This window comes from Rana temporaria, chromosome 4 (assembly GCF_905171775.1).
Source record: "Rana temporaria chromosome 4, aRanTem1.1, whole genome shotgun sequence".
Taxonomy (NCBI): Eukaryota; Metazoa; Chordata; class Amphibia; order Anura; family Ranidae; genus Rana; species Rana temporaria.
In genome coordinates, this window is record NC_053492.1 from 151642283 (window position 1) to 151656582 (window position 14300).

Here is a 14300-nt window from a genome sequence, read left to right on the forward strand (position 1 = left end):
ATACAAATACATACACAGCAGTAAAATTTCCACCTGCAACCATAGTTGTACACACACAGCCCCCCCACCCACAACAGATCCTTCAACCCAAAGATTTAAAACACCTGAACTTGTTTGAGAAACTCATTGCTGTCAATGGTACATTTTTTAACATGCAGATAAGCATATCTGAAGAGGTCTGAGTAGGACCACACTGGTTTGAGTATCAGTCATGAATTACCATGAGATAACGTTTTTTCATATGTAGCGCCTGTGTACTTTCAGTACAGGTGCTGAGCCAAGTTTAGAGGGGAATGAGAGAGTTATTTTGCTCTCATTCATGATGATTCGTTAAATTAGGTTTCTGTCCGGCTGGACTGTCCTGTGGTTTCATTTTGTGTTACAAAGATACCGTTCCATCTTTGGATAGCAGGTGGTGCCAGAGGGGTCCAGGGAAAGGCGCCTTCTGTCAGCAGCCAATCAGAGGAGTTTCTCCCTCGTGGGGCATGCTAGGGGAGGGTACTTATAGGGCAGACGCCATGTTTTAGGGAGTTCTGTTCCTGGTTCCGGGTGCGGCACCCACCTTTAGGGTGTGCACACATTACGGGCCCCGGCGAGATGACCTACCAGGCCGGGGCACACGTGCTACGCGGAGTTCCCAGTTCTGGGCCCTCATGGCCCGGAGCACCTGAAGCTGCAAAGGGGCCCCAGTGACTTTTTGGGTCCCTACACTTCATGAGGAAGATCCCAAGCTGTTTGATGGGGAGTCAGTCTGAGGTGACCCTGGAGGCAGGCAATCCAACAGGGCCTAGACAATCCATCTGGGATTACGGTGACCGTACACTGACAGTTTGCTCGATGGCAACCTGTTAGTCGGTGACCATATGGAAAGCTACCTGAGTGAGATTCAGGCAAATTGTATTTTCTGAGAGGATTCGCTCTATTATCTTCGTTCCTGAGCAAAGGGCCTGTGGCAGAGGTTCCACTCCGAAATGCAAATTTCACTAGAGCCAAGTCAGTGGCAGAGACTTTTTCCTCCTCAGAAGTTCTAAGTGATACTCTGGCTGCCAGGTCAGTGTGAGAGGCCTGTCCGGGTATACTTTACCCACTCCGGCTGGAGTGGCGACATGAGTTAAAGTCTCATTGGAGGCAGGACTGCTTCCGTTTATCTATAGGCCTGAATCTGCAAATTCTCCTTTCACCAACCTATCTCTATCTACCTCAAGTTAACTGTTTGCCATGTTGGGCAAGTAAATAAAGCACAGAAAACGACACCCTGCTGTTTGGACATTTCGTTACTCCATCATCATCCCTAGACACATCACAGAGGTAACATAATCATGCCGTACCAATTTAACCAGCGGCTCCTGAGGGGGTAGCGCTACACATAGATAAAGGTAGAAATTGCTATGTGCCTTGGTTCTAAAATCCTGGGCATTTAGCACATTGCTGAAAGAGCTTTCTGGCATTGCCACTGTGATATAGAATATCAAGAATACTGTAGGTCTTAAAATGTATACAAAAATGTAGTATTCGGCAGGGTTACTCCAGGGACTAGTTATACAGTAGTTTATATGTTTGACGAATACATTTAGTTTTTTTTTCTGGCTAAACTGACAAGATGTCAACTGCAGCATCAGAAGATCAGATACTCCATACAATCCCTTGAGTGACCAAACGGCAGTAATGCAATGATCTAAGAAACTAGCTTTGCGAAAATCTATAATACAGCACCATTTCTGTGAAGTTTGATATTTTACAGCTGGCTCATGGAAGCTTTCATCAAGACACAAATATGTGACGTCTTCTAATACCCCCAATAATGGAAAAAATAGGAAATCTAAAAGCTCGTAGTTAATAAAAGAGCAATGAGGAAAGTATGGTACACTATGGCAACTAATCGAGGGATCTTTTGATTCAGAAGAATTTTCTAAAAAAATGTTCCAAACCACCTAATGTAATAAAGGTAGTAAAATAAAATGTATTTTAAATAATTATTTGTAGTCTTATTACTTCTACATTTCTCTATAGACCGTTTTCTAGTTTTATTGCATTATTATTTTTTAGGCCTAGATTTTACTATTGTAGTCTTTTTTAATTATGTTTTACAAATTTCTATTGCACTTCTGAAGTTTTTTTTGTAGTGCAAACCATGAGTGGGTCATTTAGTACTTCCTGTAGGATATGGACCCCATTGCAACAAGAATACAGCTCTGTTACCACAATTAGAGCACAGGGGGTGGACATCATATGACGTCCCTGGCTTTGTGGGGGGATATCTGAATGATGCCTGCAGTTCCGCCGCTTGATCGCTCTTATAGGCGGCAGGAGGGGACATCCCCCCTCCCGCCATCATACGGTGCTTCCCCGGGCTCTCCCGTGCCATCCGGGGCCCGGAGGAATAATCGCCCAGGGCCGGCTGGGAAGCATAGAGATGACTGGTGACCAGATGGTGACCGTGGGAGTACCCGGCAGTAAACAAAGCCGCGATTGCGGCTAGTAAGCATGAGATCGGTGACATTTTTTTCACAATCTCATGCTTTCTAGCCTTGAGGAGAGATGTGGGGTCTTATTGACCACCGTATCTCTCCATAAAGAGGACCTGTCACACACCTTTTCTATTACAAGAGATGTTTACATTCCTTGTAATAAGAGGAAAAGTCCAAAAAAAAAAAAAATGTGAAAAAAAGTTGAAAAATAAAAAAAATAAGTAAAATAATAATAAAATAATAAAATAAATATTAAAATGCCCATGTCGCGCTCAGAAGCGAACGCACATATGTGAGTTATCACCACATGCGTTAGAGTGCCAGCTACAATTCTAGCACTAGACCTCCTCTGTGACTCTAAACTGGTAACCTGTAAAAAATTTCAAAGTGTCGCCTATGGAGATTTTTACGTACCGAAGTTTGGCACCATTCCATGAGGGTGCGCAGTTTTAAAGCGTGACATGTTAGGTATCTTTTTACTCGGCGTAACACCATCTTTCATGTTTTACAAAAAAATTGGGCTAACTTTACTATTTTGTTATTTTTTAATTCATGAAACCAAAAAAAAAGGTGTTTGAAAAATTATTGGGCAAAAACCGTGCAAGATAAAAAGTTGCAATGACCGTCATTTCTATTCTCTAAGGTGTCTGTTAATAAAACATATATAATGTTTGGGGGTTCTGAGTAATTTTCTAGCAAAAGAATGACGATTTGTACATGTAGGAGAGAAGTGGCAGAATAGGACCGGTATTGAGGTGGGTATAAAAGCCCTGTATTGAAGTGGTTAACAGAGGCAAAGATGGCAGCTTCCATGGCTGAAAATGATAGGGGGTTTACTTACACGTTTTTATACTTTGCACTGTTACTGAGTATATATTTGACATATCAGTACTATTATCATTGTATATATATATATATATACTGTCACCCCCTCCAATAAAGTAGAGCTAAAGGCAAAGGCCCGGATTCAGAAAGCACTTACGCCGACGTATCTTTCTATACGCCGCATAAGTGCACTGATGCACCGTCATATCTATGCGCCTGATTCTTAAAGCCAGATACGCCTGAATTTTTGCTCCATCCGACCGACGTAAGTCTCCTACGCCATCGTATCTTGGGCACATATTTACGCTTGCCGCAAGGGGCGCTTCCATTGATTTACGCGTCGAATATGTAAATGACCGAGATACGCCGATTCGCGAACGTACTTACACCCGTTGCAGTAATCTACGCCGTTTACGTAAGGCGTACGTCCGGCGTAAAGTTATTCCACCTAAAGCAGGGGTAAGTCATGTTAGGGTATGGACATGGGAACAGCCGTCGTATTTTACGTAGTTTACGTAAGTCGTACATGAATGGGGCTGGGCGTAGGTTACGTTTACGTCGTAGGCATTGAGCCGTCGTATCTTAGGGAGTATATGCGACGTGATTTTGAGCATGCGCGCGCATGCGCCGTTCGTTCGGCCCTTCATTTTCATGGGGTCAAGTTTCATTATAATAGATCACGCCCACTACCTTCCTACTTTGAATTAGGCGGGCTTACGCCGGCAAATTTACGTTACGCCGGCGCAAGTTTGGGAGCGAGTGCTTTGTGAAAACAGTTCTTGCCTCACTGATTTACGTTGGCGTAGTGCATATGAGATGCGCTACGCCGGTCTAAAGATGCGCTGCTGTACGTGAATCCGGGCCAAAGTGTTTATTTCTTTTTGGGCAGAGGAATAAGAGCTCCTGAACCAAAATTCCAGGCTGCCACCACAACAAGACTAGGTGGGGGGGAATCTTCTAACGGGGACACTAGTTCTGGTGACCCTGGTGACAACCAGGGATTTACTCACTTTGGAGAAATTTTATCTTACATCCTGTTTTGGCTATGGGACAGGGAGTTGAAGGTAATCTCCCCAATGGAACACAGATGGCAAAAAATAAATAAATAAATCTGACAGGAGCTATAACCTTTCTTATAATCTATCCAAAAGGAAACAAGTTTTGCCTTTTAGTTCTACTTCAGTGACATGATAAGCCTTTTAAAGCCGAGTAGGTGATTTTATGTGTCTTCTATAACTGGATCAAATGGCAATAACAAAGGGACATTTTTTCTAATTATGACTTGAGTCAACCATTTCTGAGTCATAGGACGTGAATGGGAATGTATGCCTGTAATCAGTGCTGCAAGAAAGCTCAAACACTACATGATGAGATATTAAGCCCTGGTTCACACTGGGCTGCGAGAGTGAAGCCGTGCGAGTTCAGCTGAACTCGCACGATTTCACTCCCGCCGGCAGTCCCGATTTCGGCCGCGATTTAAGAGACATCTGTGCAGGTTTCTGCACAGATGTCTATGTAAATCGCGGCCCGAAATCGCAAAAAGTAGTACAAGAACTACTTTTTGAAATCGGTGCAGCGCCGCAAATGCGGCGTCGCACCGATTAGGACGGCGCCATTGCCGACAATTGGAGGCATTTGAGATGCGATTTCACATGTGAAATCGCATCTCAAATCGAATGAAATCGCACCCAGTGTGAACCTGGGCTCAAACCTACAAAAAAATATTGGGTTGCATTTATTTGAATAGGCTGCCATCCCACAAATGCACAAAAATGTACGTTAACGCAACACACAGCATCTTAAAGTTGTCTATGGGCCCCAAATTAAAGGAAATGTATAGAGCTTTTGCATGTGTGGTGTCTAGGTGTTCTAGGCTTGTATTAACCAGGTACTACTCCTGAAGCTCTGTAAGATGAGTATCATGGATAAACCCTGATTTAAATGTTGAAATTTTAGAGAAATAACAAAGTAAAAAAAAGAAAATCAGTTTTAAATTTATAAACTTGAAAAAATGTAATTAAATTCACCTCAAAGCACTAAAATATCCCAAGGAATGTGTCAACATTATCTGCCAAAAGTCACTGCAGCACAGCTTGCAGCGCTTTTCGCTAGACTAATTACAGAATTTTTTTCTTTTAGTTAAAACTGAGGCTAAATAGCGGTGAGAAACCAAAATAATTATGTTCCTGAAAAGCCTTTAGCTCAAAAACTTTTACTATTCATAAACACTTGCATTAGGTTCCATGGCAACAGGCTGTGGCTAGGCATATACACAAGTGCACAATGCAATATTCTACATATGCATAAAGGAATATTTTCTCAGACCCAAGCCAGATACAGGACTCTCCTTCAATATGAAACATATTAGGGAACGTATATAAAGTGCTTTGACAAATTTGAAGTTTGTTTTTTACAATCAGGCATAACTGTTCTTAATTCAAATAGATTTCTTAAATTAAAGAATAATTAAATAATATGTTGCAGCTTACTGTTCATAGATGTGATGGCTGCATGCGTTTATTTTTTTTTCAAGCTAAGAATATTTTCTGCAAATACTTGTTGATCTGGCCTGTGTCCTTGTCACTTCCTGTGAGCTGCTTCCTTCCTAGCTATCTTCTGTAGACTACAAAATACCCTGCCACCTATGTAATAGAAATTAAGTAATATAGACATATTTGTAGTCCCTATCAGGAGAGCTTGGTTGAGAAGAGGAGTAGGAGTAGGCCTCCACCAGTCCCAATAAGCAAATCTGTGGTGATGGGGCTATGGAGATACCTGATAGGTGTTTCACCACAGAAAGTACTTGCATCCAGTATACACTAAATGCTGAATGAGACCAAAATATATGGATGAAGTCTCCCATGGCATGGGCACAGCGCCAGCACTCCAAGGACAGGGAGGTTTTAATTTTATGCAACCTATAACGGGTAATGTATGCCCTATGGACAATCTTGTATTGTATGACACGGTCTCAGAGAGACAAGGATTTTATATGGAAAATCCCACATGTCCTCCCAATCTTCAGAGTCAAGCTCCAGAATATCTTGGAACCATCACTGACAAAGTGTTGATAGTTTAGGGGAGGAGCCCCTGAGGAGATGTTCATATCGCAAGAACCTTTAAAAATCAGGCTGTACAACTTGTGTCTCTCTGGGAGGGAGATGGCTTTTGAAAGCATGGGATTGCTGCAAATAGCTAAATATGTATGAAAGCGGAACATTATAATGAGACATTAGATGATCAAACGAGTATAGGGAGTTACCTGAGGTAATATCAGAAATGTATTTTGTGCTTAGTCCAAGGCATAGAAGAAAAAAGTGTGTTCAGTTGGGGAAAATAGGATTGGGGAATCCACTGTGGGGAGTTACGAAACAAATAATTACATTTGGGAAGGATTTTAATTTTAATAAGGTTAATACGGCCTATGAAGTATAAGGGGGAGGTTCTCCCATGCTTTTAACTTAGCCCTGACACTGTGAACAACTAGGTCTAATATTGAGGAGATAAAACCTGGTTTGGTAGAAACCCTATAATATATCCTCTGGGGAGGAGATGGCTTCACTCAGGGAAGAGGTAAGTTTGGGGATCAAGGTGAGAGGAGTGTCATGATGGGACATCACTGCCACCAGTCTACCATTCCTACCCCCCTGCTCAAAGTCGCACTGCTTAGTATGATAAAGGTCCAGTTTTGTGACCTCTGTTAGGTGCAGATCTTTCGCTTAGAGGCCTGCAGCAAGTCAAAATTAGAGACAGATGGGTCGGATCCATTGAGTTCGGAGGCCAGCTCAATCTTCTAGTGTAGGGGTGCTTCCACCTCCATACTTCTGTGAAACCTGTTGAGAGGGCCCAGCCTGGCAAATCCCCAGAAACTCTATCTAGGTGCAGGGAAAAAAACGGTATTAAAATCACCCAACAGTAGCAGTTTTACGGGGCAATACGGGGTAACCCTCTCCAAAATAGCATACAGTATCTCAGATTTGAAAGGTGGCGGAATATAAATACCAGCAAGAATATAACGTTGCTGCCATATTGTAAGCACTAACAACACATACCTGTCATGGGGGTTGGTATTACCTGATTCAACAACACAGGGAAGGGATTTATGTATCAATATCGAGACCCCCTTTGGCATATGTTGAACATAATGCATAGAAAGCTTTCTGCACCCAGGGTTTTTTCAGAGCCAATAATTTACTGCCCATCAGATGTGTCTCTTGCTAAATTAAAACATGAGGGTTGTGCGTTTTGAATTTGAGTGTCCCTTTGAATTTAGAATTAAGGCCCCTCACATTCCAAGTTAAAACTGACATTGTGTCCCAGTCATGTGATGCCATGATTATATTGGCAGGGTTCTGTGAATGAAGGAGCAGGATCTGGAGTAGACCCCACTGGATGGGCAGTAATGGAGCACGAGCCAACATGCATAAGAAAAATAATAACTAACATATACCAAACCAAAATAAAACTTCCCAAGCACAATGTGCTTACCCTACTGGTACCCAAGGCCCTCCAAAAACATATGGGGAGGGTCGGGAAACAATCTGTACCCAAAACAAAACAGAACATTATTTACGAGCTAAACCTGAGAACACAGATCACTGTGATCATCAGCAGGACTTGGTCAAACTACCATGTGTCAGTTCAGAAAACAGATGGTCCTTCGGAGTGTGTAATCCAGAAGATAAAAGGGAGGCATAAAAAGTTGGGGAACAGCAAATCTGGAGGTATCCACTGGTAGTGGATACCTCCAGAGTGAACCACTCAGGTCCGTGGAGTAGAAAGGCAAAAGGCGGTCAATCTGGTGGAGAGGATGACAATTAGTCATACAAGGGGGAGCAAAAAAAAAAAGATATCACACGGTAGATAAACCGCCTGACATGTTCTGAAGCTGAAAGTTTGGCCCAGCGTGATGAGATATTAGTACAGTAGTCATTAGAAACATTTCTCCCTTATAGGGATATGACATACTGTACTGACTGTCAAGCCAAGGTATAAAACCAAAAAATCAAACAGGAAACCAAGAGGGCCCAGGCCCATATACTTGCAGTGTTGCGACAACCGAAGTGCACCTCACACAAGGGGTCTGCTAGCAGTAATTCTAATGACCATCCAGCCAGGACTCCGCAGCCTCTGGAGGTTCAAAGAACTTGGCGTGGTCACCATCTACCACCCGGCGCTTGCTGGGATAGAGAAAACTAAAGTTGAGGCATTGTTCCCGGAGCCACATGCAAACCTCAGTGAAGGAGCGGCATCTTTGTTGGATCTCAGGTGAGTAGTCAGGAAAAAGAAGAATCTTGGTGCCCTCATACCATAGGTTTTGCTATACCCTTGCAGCTATCAGTATGCAATCCCGATCCCTATAGTTAAGTAACCTTAGGAGGAAGGGCCATAGTGGTGCCCCGGGGACAGGAGGAGTGGGGGGACCTTATGGACCCTTTCCACAACATAGATAGGTGACATACAGTATCAGGAAGATCTAGCAGCTTGGTGAGGAAGGATTTGGTGGACTCCACGGGTCTAGGGCCTTATGCCTGCTCAGGCAGACCAAGGATGCAGACATTGTTGCACCTAAGCCTGTTTTCAGTGTCGACGGCCTTCTCCTGGAGTGCCTTTACCTGTAGCTGTAAGGCATGCATGTCCCTGGAGTCTGCTCTGGTAGAAGCTTCCATCTGTGAGATACGATCCTCTGCTTCAGACACACAAGATCTGAACTTGTCTAGATCATGGCATATCAGACTGATATCTGTGGCCAGGTAATCAATTTTGACCATGAGGGTGTCTTTGCAGGTTTTTATGGTGTCATTGCAGGACTTGATGGCTTCCAGGATGTCAGTGGTTGTAAGCCCAGCCATCTCCTGCAGCCCAGCAGGTGTCTGTGTAGCCGCAGACATGATAGACACAGGTTGACTTGTATTCAAGATGGCCGCCGATGGAGAGAAGAGGCGCGGTATGCTAGCAAGGTTTTGGGAGGATCTCAGCTTTCCTGTGACAGCGGAAGAGCCCACGGGGTGCGCTGTGCCCTCTTGGAACCCAGGATGTCTGAAAATAGGCTTTTAGATGCCCGCATAGCTGGCAGAATTATATCAGGAGCGGAGCTCAGGCAGTACACGTCTGCTCGGTCTCACATCTCGGCCATGCCCCCGGATTAGATACATTTTAATGGAAAATCATTTTACTAGAACATAATCAATCCATCTTCTATAGAGAAAAGGAAATTGACTTTTCATCATACGGGCACCAGGTCCACATGAGGTCTGAACAGGGATAAGATTTCCATGAGTCAAATAAGTCCAGGCAAGGACAGCCTTGTCACTCTAGCGATACATTTGCCTCTATTATGCTTGTCTTTCTAATGTATTAATTGTACAATTGACCTGTTCCATTTATTTTTAACAAGTCTACAGATAGAGTTATTACTTATCAGTCAAACATATTGACATTATAATAAGGCTTTATGTAGGATGTTTAATTATACCCATCCATCCTTACAAAGTGTTCTTTGCTAATTGCTCGAGATCATATAGTACAATGATACCAATTATCATGCTTTGCATTTTCTGAACAGTGGCCACATGATGATAACAATTATCATGTCCAAGTCTCATCCTATTATTTTGAAATAAAACTCTGAAAGTATATGTATCTATTTTCAAAATTCAGACTAATAGAATGAGGCTGAAGGATTTTATGTTATTGTGTAATGGGGCTGAACTGGATACAGAAAATCTATGGGAGCTTACCCATCCCTAGATGTTTTGGCTAGATCTGTTTTATTTTTTCAAGATTTTTTCCCTTATTTTCACCTAATGATTCTTCCAGTAACACACTTCCTGTCCTAGGGTGACAACATTCACTCACGGCACTGTATGGAAGGATGGAGAAACAGCGTTGGTACCCTAGGACAGAAGTAAAGAAGCCCCCCCATCCTCTTCCCCACAGGGAAGGGATTCTGTAGTCCTCAGAGATAACTGGGAAAAATGTAACTGATTAAAGTACAGCACAGGCTAGATCAAGAGGTATTTTTTTCACTTATCAAACAGATATACCAAATTGCTTTTAATCGTATAATTAAAACTACCCTGGGATATGCTTTTTTACTTACTTGGGCACTAACTCTCTGCCATGGGCACTTCTTCGGTCTTGATGATGTCAGAGGACCTTAGACCTCCAGAGCGTAGTGGAGAAGAGGCTGCAGAGAATGGCCTATCAGTGAAGCAGAGTCTGTGGGAGTATGGATGATCAGGTAACTAGGATTGCTATACCTGATTTCCCTAAATATAAATAAGCAGTTTATTCTTGCAGTGCTGGTACAGCCGCACTGCAAGGAAGGACTTTTTTTTTCTAGAATTCAGCTTTAACAGACCAAGGGACTAAACAAGATACATTTATTGTTGTGATTTACATACCCTTTAAAGCACCAGTACTGCAAATTTAGGTTCATGTCCAGTTTTTTCAGTACCACAAATCAGTTGTGATGTAGGCAGAAAGGGCAGACATTTTTTAAGAAACAATTAGCTCTGCTACAGCATTTTAAATATGATGAGGTTAATCAAACCCTTGCGCTAATCCATCCTAGATTCATATGTAACAATACCTTCTCAGGAGCCGCTGAATTTTGTGCCCCCTTGAGTTTGCACACGCATTTTTCAACTTGCACCTAGACACATGAAACAGTCCATGGGCTTGGTGTTTAGGATTAATTAAGGATTTCAACATGGATAGGGCAAAAGGGGTTAAGGAATGACCAACTTGACTCGAAGAACAACAAAATGAGGACAGCTTCCTTCTCTGGCACACTGTAATGGCAGATATTTGACTGTATTCCCTCGGGAACAGCATCAGTCTTTAGCAAGGCAATCATCTCCTAGAAATTTGGTGTTCCCCTGAGTGCATTTTCAGCAAAGTCCAAAGTTGTAAGAGCTCCAGATCCCCTTAATGAAAAATTACCAGGCCATCTGGCTATGGTATCTGATCACAAAGCAAGGTATTGGGTAAGCAATAAACTGTCCCCTGAAGACTCGCCATAAACTTGCATCTTGCAGACTTCTCCCTTATAGGCCCTGGGGTGTAGCTGTAGTTGTCCTGCAGTTATGGATAGAACTGCTTTCAGGTCCTGTGCTGGACTGGTTCCTTTCCAGGCTATGCAGGCTGTCCTTTCCCAGTGGAACACAGGGCAGTGGAGCTCTGTCTTTCAGCTTTCCTACTTCCTTAACTCCAGCCTGGAGGCGGAACCCCCTTTTTTGGGGCTCCCTCCCAGGCTACACAGGACCTCAATCATCCATCTTCCAACCGACTCCCCTCTACTGACCAGGCTCCTCAATATTTATGGGCTGGTTCAGCCACCCTGTCAGGTCTGTTGTCTGGGAATTGGCCAGATTTCCATAAATATTCAGATCCCTGTCCCTACACCACCGCCCACTAGCTTCTAGAAACCTCCAAAACCAGGTGAAGGCAATAGAGGCCTGATCTGCAGAGCCTTCCAGCCTGGCCTGAATCTGAACCCTGACCCAAACAGATTCATGCAACTAGTTTGAGTCAAGTACATTTTCCTACACCTATTCTAGAACTAGAGGGTGCTACACATACAATGGAGCCCGTGGTCCACAGTGTTTGGCTGCATTCTGCTGCCAGATCTTTAGTGGGCTGGCCTTGCATGTTTAGTAGCTTTCTATTAGGTCCTATAGCATGGGTGTCCAACCTATGGCTCTCCAGCTGTTGCGGAACTACAGGACCCATGAAGCATTGCAAGGAAAGTCTCATGAGGCATTGGAAAGCTGATAGTTGCAAGTATGGCTTCCAAGTGCATAGGCATGATGGGACTTGTAGTTCCACAACAGCTGGAGAGCCTAAGGTAGGATACCCATGTTCAATAGGGTACAGCCCAATAGAACTCTACAGGAAGCTATTGCGTAGATGTACTTAGTGCACTAAAAATCTGCTGGAGTAATGTGAACAAAGATGGAATCTGCAGACACTCAAGCAGACCAAGCATTGCTCTGGCCATCCCTCCTCCCTAGTATAATATAGCTCTAAACCATGAAAAAGAAAACAACTCTTGCCCATTGAAGCAATGCATGGTTTGAATAATTTGCTATGAATGCTCTCTTCTGTCCAGTAGTGTGATTAGTGGAGGAGGGGGCATACTAACATAACATTTATAAGACAATGAGACACTATGGGCCAGATTTACGTAGGGCAGCGGCGGCGTAACGTATCGTAGATACGTTACACCGCCGCAATTTTTCATCGCAAGTGCCTGATTCACTAAGCACTTGCGATGAAAACCTACGCCGGCGGCCTCCGGCGCAAGGCGGGCCAATTTAAATGGGCGTGTGCCATTTAAATTAGGCGCGCTCCCGCGCCGGACCTACCGCGCATTCTCCGTTTCCGAACTCCCGCTGTGCTTTGCGCGAAGTGACGTAATTTTTTCGAACGGCGACGCGCGTAGCGTAATTCCGTATTCCCGGACGACTTACGCAAACAACGTTATTTTTTAAATTTCGACGCGGGAACGACGGCCATACTTTATACAGCAATACGATTGCTGTGTAAAGTTAAGGCACCAAAAAAAACGACTAACTTTGCGACGGGAAACTAGACTAGCGGCGACGTAGCGAACGCGAAAAACCGTCGGGAATCGCCGTAACTCCTAATTTGCATACCCGACGCTGGTTTATGACGCAAACTCCCCCCAGCGGTGGCCGCGGTATTGCATCTTAAGATCCGACAGTGTAAAACAATTACACCTGTCGGATCTTATGGCTATCTATGCGTAACTGATTCTATGAATCAGTCGCATAGATAGAAACAGAGATACGACAGCGTATCAGCAGATACGCCGTCGTATCTCCACTGTGAATCTGGCCCTATGTTTTTTACTAAACCTAAATAGTGCAAAATATGGTGCAAATTCAGCTTCCAGGTTTTATTGTCAAAGCTTAATTAAACAAGCTGACATTAGAAGCTGATTGGCTACCATGCACAGTTGCGCCAGAGTCTAAGTGCTCCAGTTTTAGTAAATCTCCCTCCTGTAACTGCTCTCCTATAACAGGACTATAGATACAAATTAGCTTGGTAGTTGTATGTAGTTATCTTAATAGCTCTTGATATTTAAATACATTTTTTTTTTTCATAAAGCCAAATAATTTTCCATTTTTGGTAAACATTATGCATGAGCAAAAGAAAAGTTAAACAACTAATCAGATCAAACACATCTGGCCCGAATAAAAACGACACAAAATGACATGTAAGTTAACAAGTGTTCCTGGAATCTGGGTAGTGGTTTCTGTCCCCAGGTCTTTTATTTCCTTCCTCACCCAGAGCTGCTGTCTGTTAGTGTGTGATAACAGCTTGCAAAACTGAAAATGCTGCTCTCTTAGCCAAGCTGTACTTAACTTCTGCTATTAGGGTCTAGTTGCAGGTGCAGTTGCGTGTGCTAGACCTTTTGTTACAGCAGGTGGGTAGCAAGCTGGGAACTGACTGATGTTGAAAGTTTGATTGCTCAAATACTAGAACAAGCTAAACTATTGCTGCCACAGTTGTCTATCTGTTAATATCTACTCTGTGTCCAAACATAAACCACCTCAAAAGAGTTTAGTAGAAAGGACCCATTTACTATAGCCCATAGCATACAGTGATCCCAAGTTCCAATTTTCAAATGCATGTTTGAGTGTTAGTGGATACCGTAGCCAGAACAAACTAACAATACCACATACTTTGCTCACAAGGTCTGCTAAGCAAGGCCATCTTAATGCAAGGGCACTCCTGGGCACTGCCCGGGGGCCTCACAATATTCTTGCATTACATCATGTATTGCCAACTGTCCTGGATTTGCTGGAACAGTCATGCTTTTTACTAAACTGTCCTGATAGAGTCGTCCCAGAACCTATACCGTGTCCTCCTGATCCCAGTGTTGTGCCCTCCTGACCACCCCTGTACTGTGCCCTTCTGCATTCCCTCCTGTACTGTGCCCTTCTGCATTCCCCCCTGTAATGTGCCCTTCTGCAT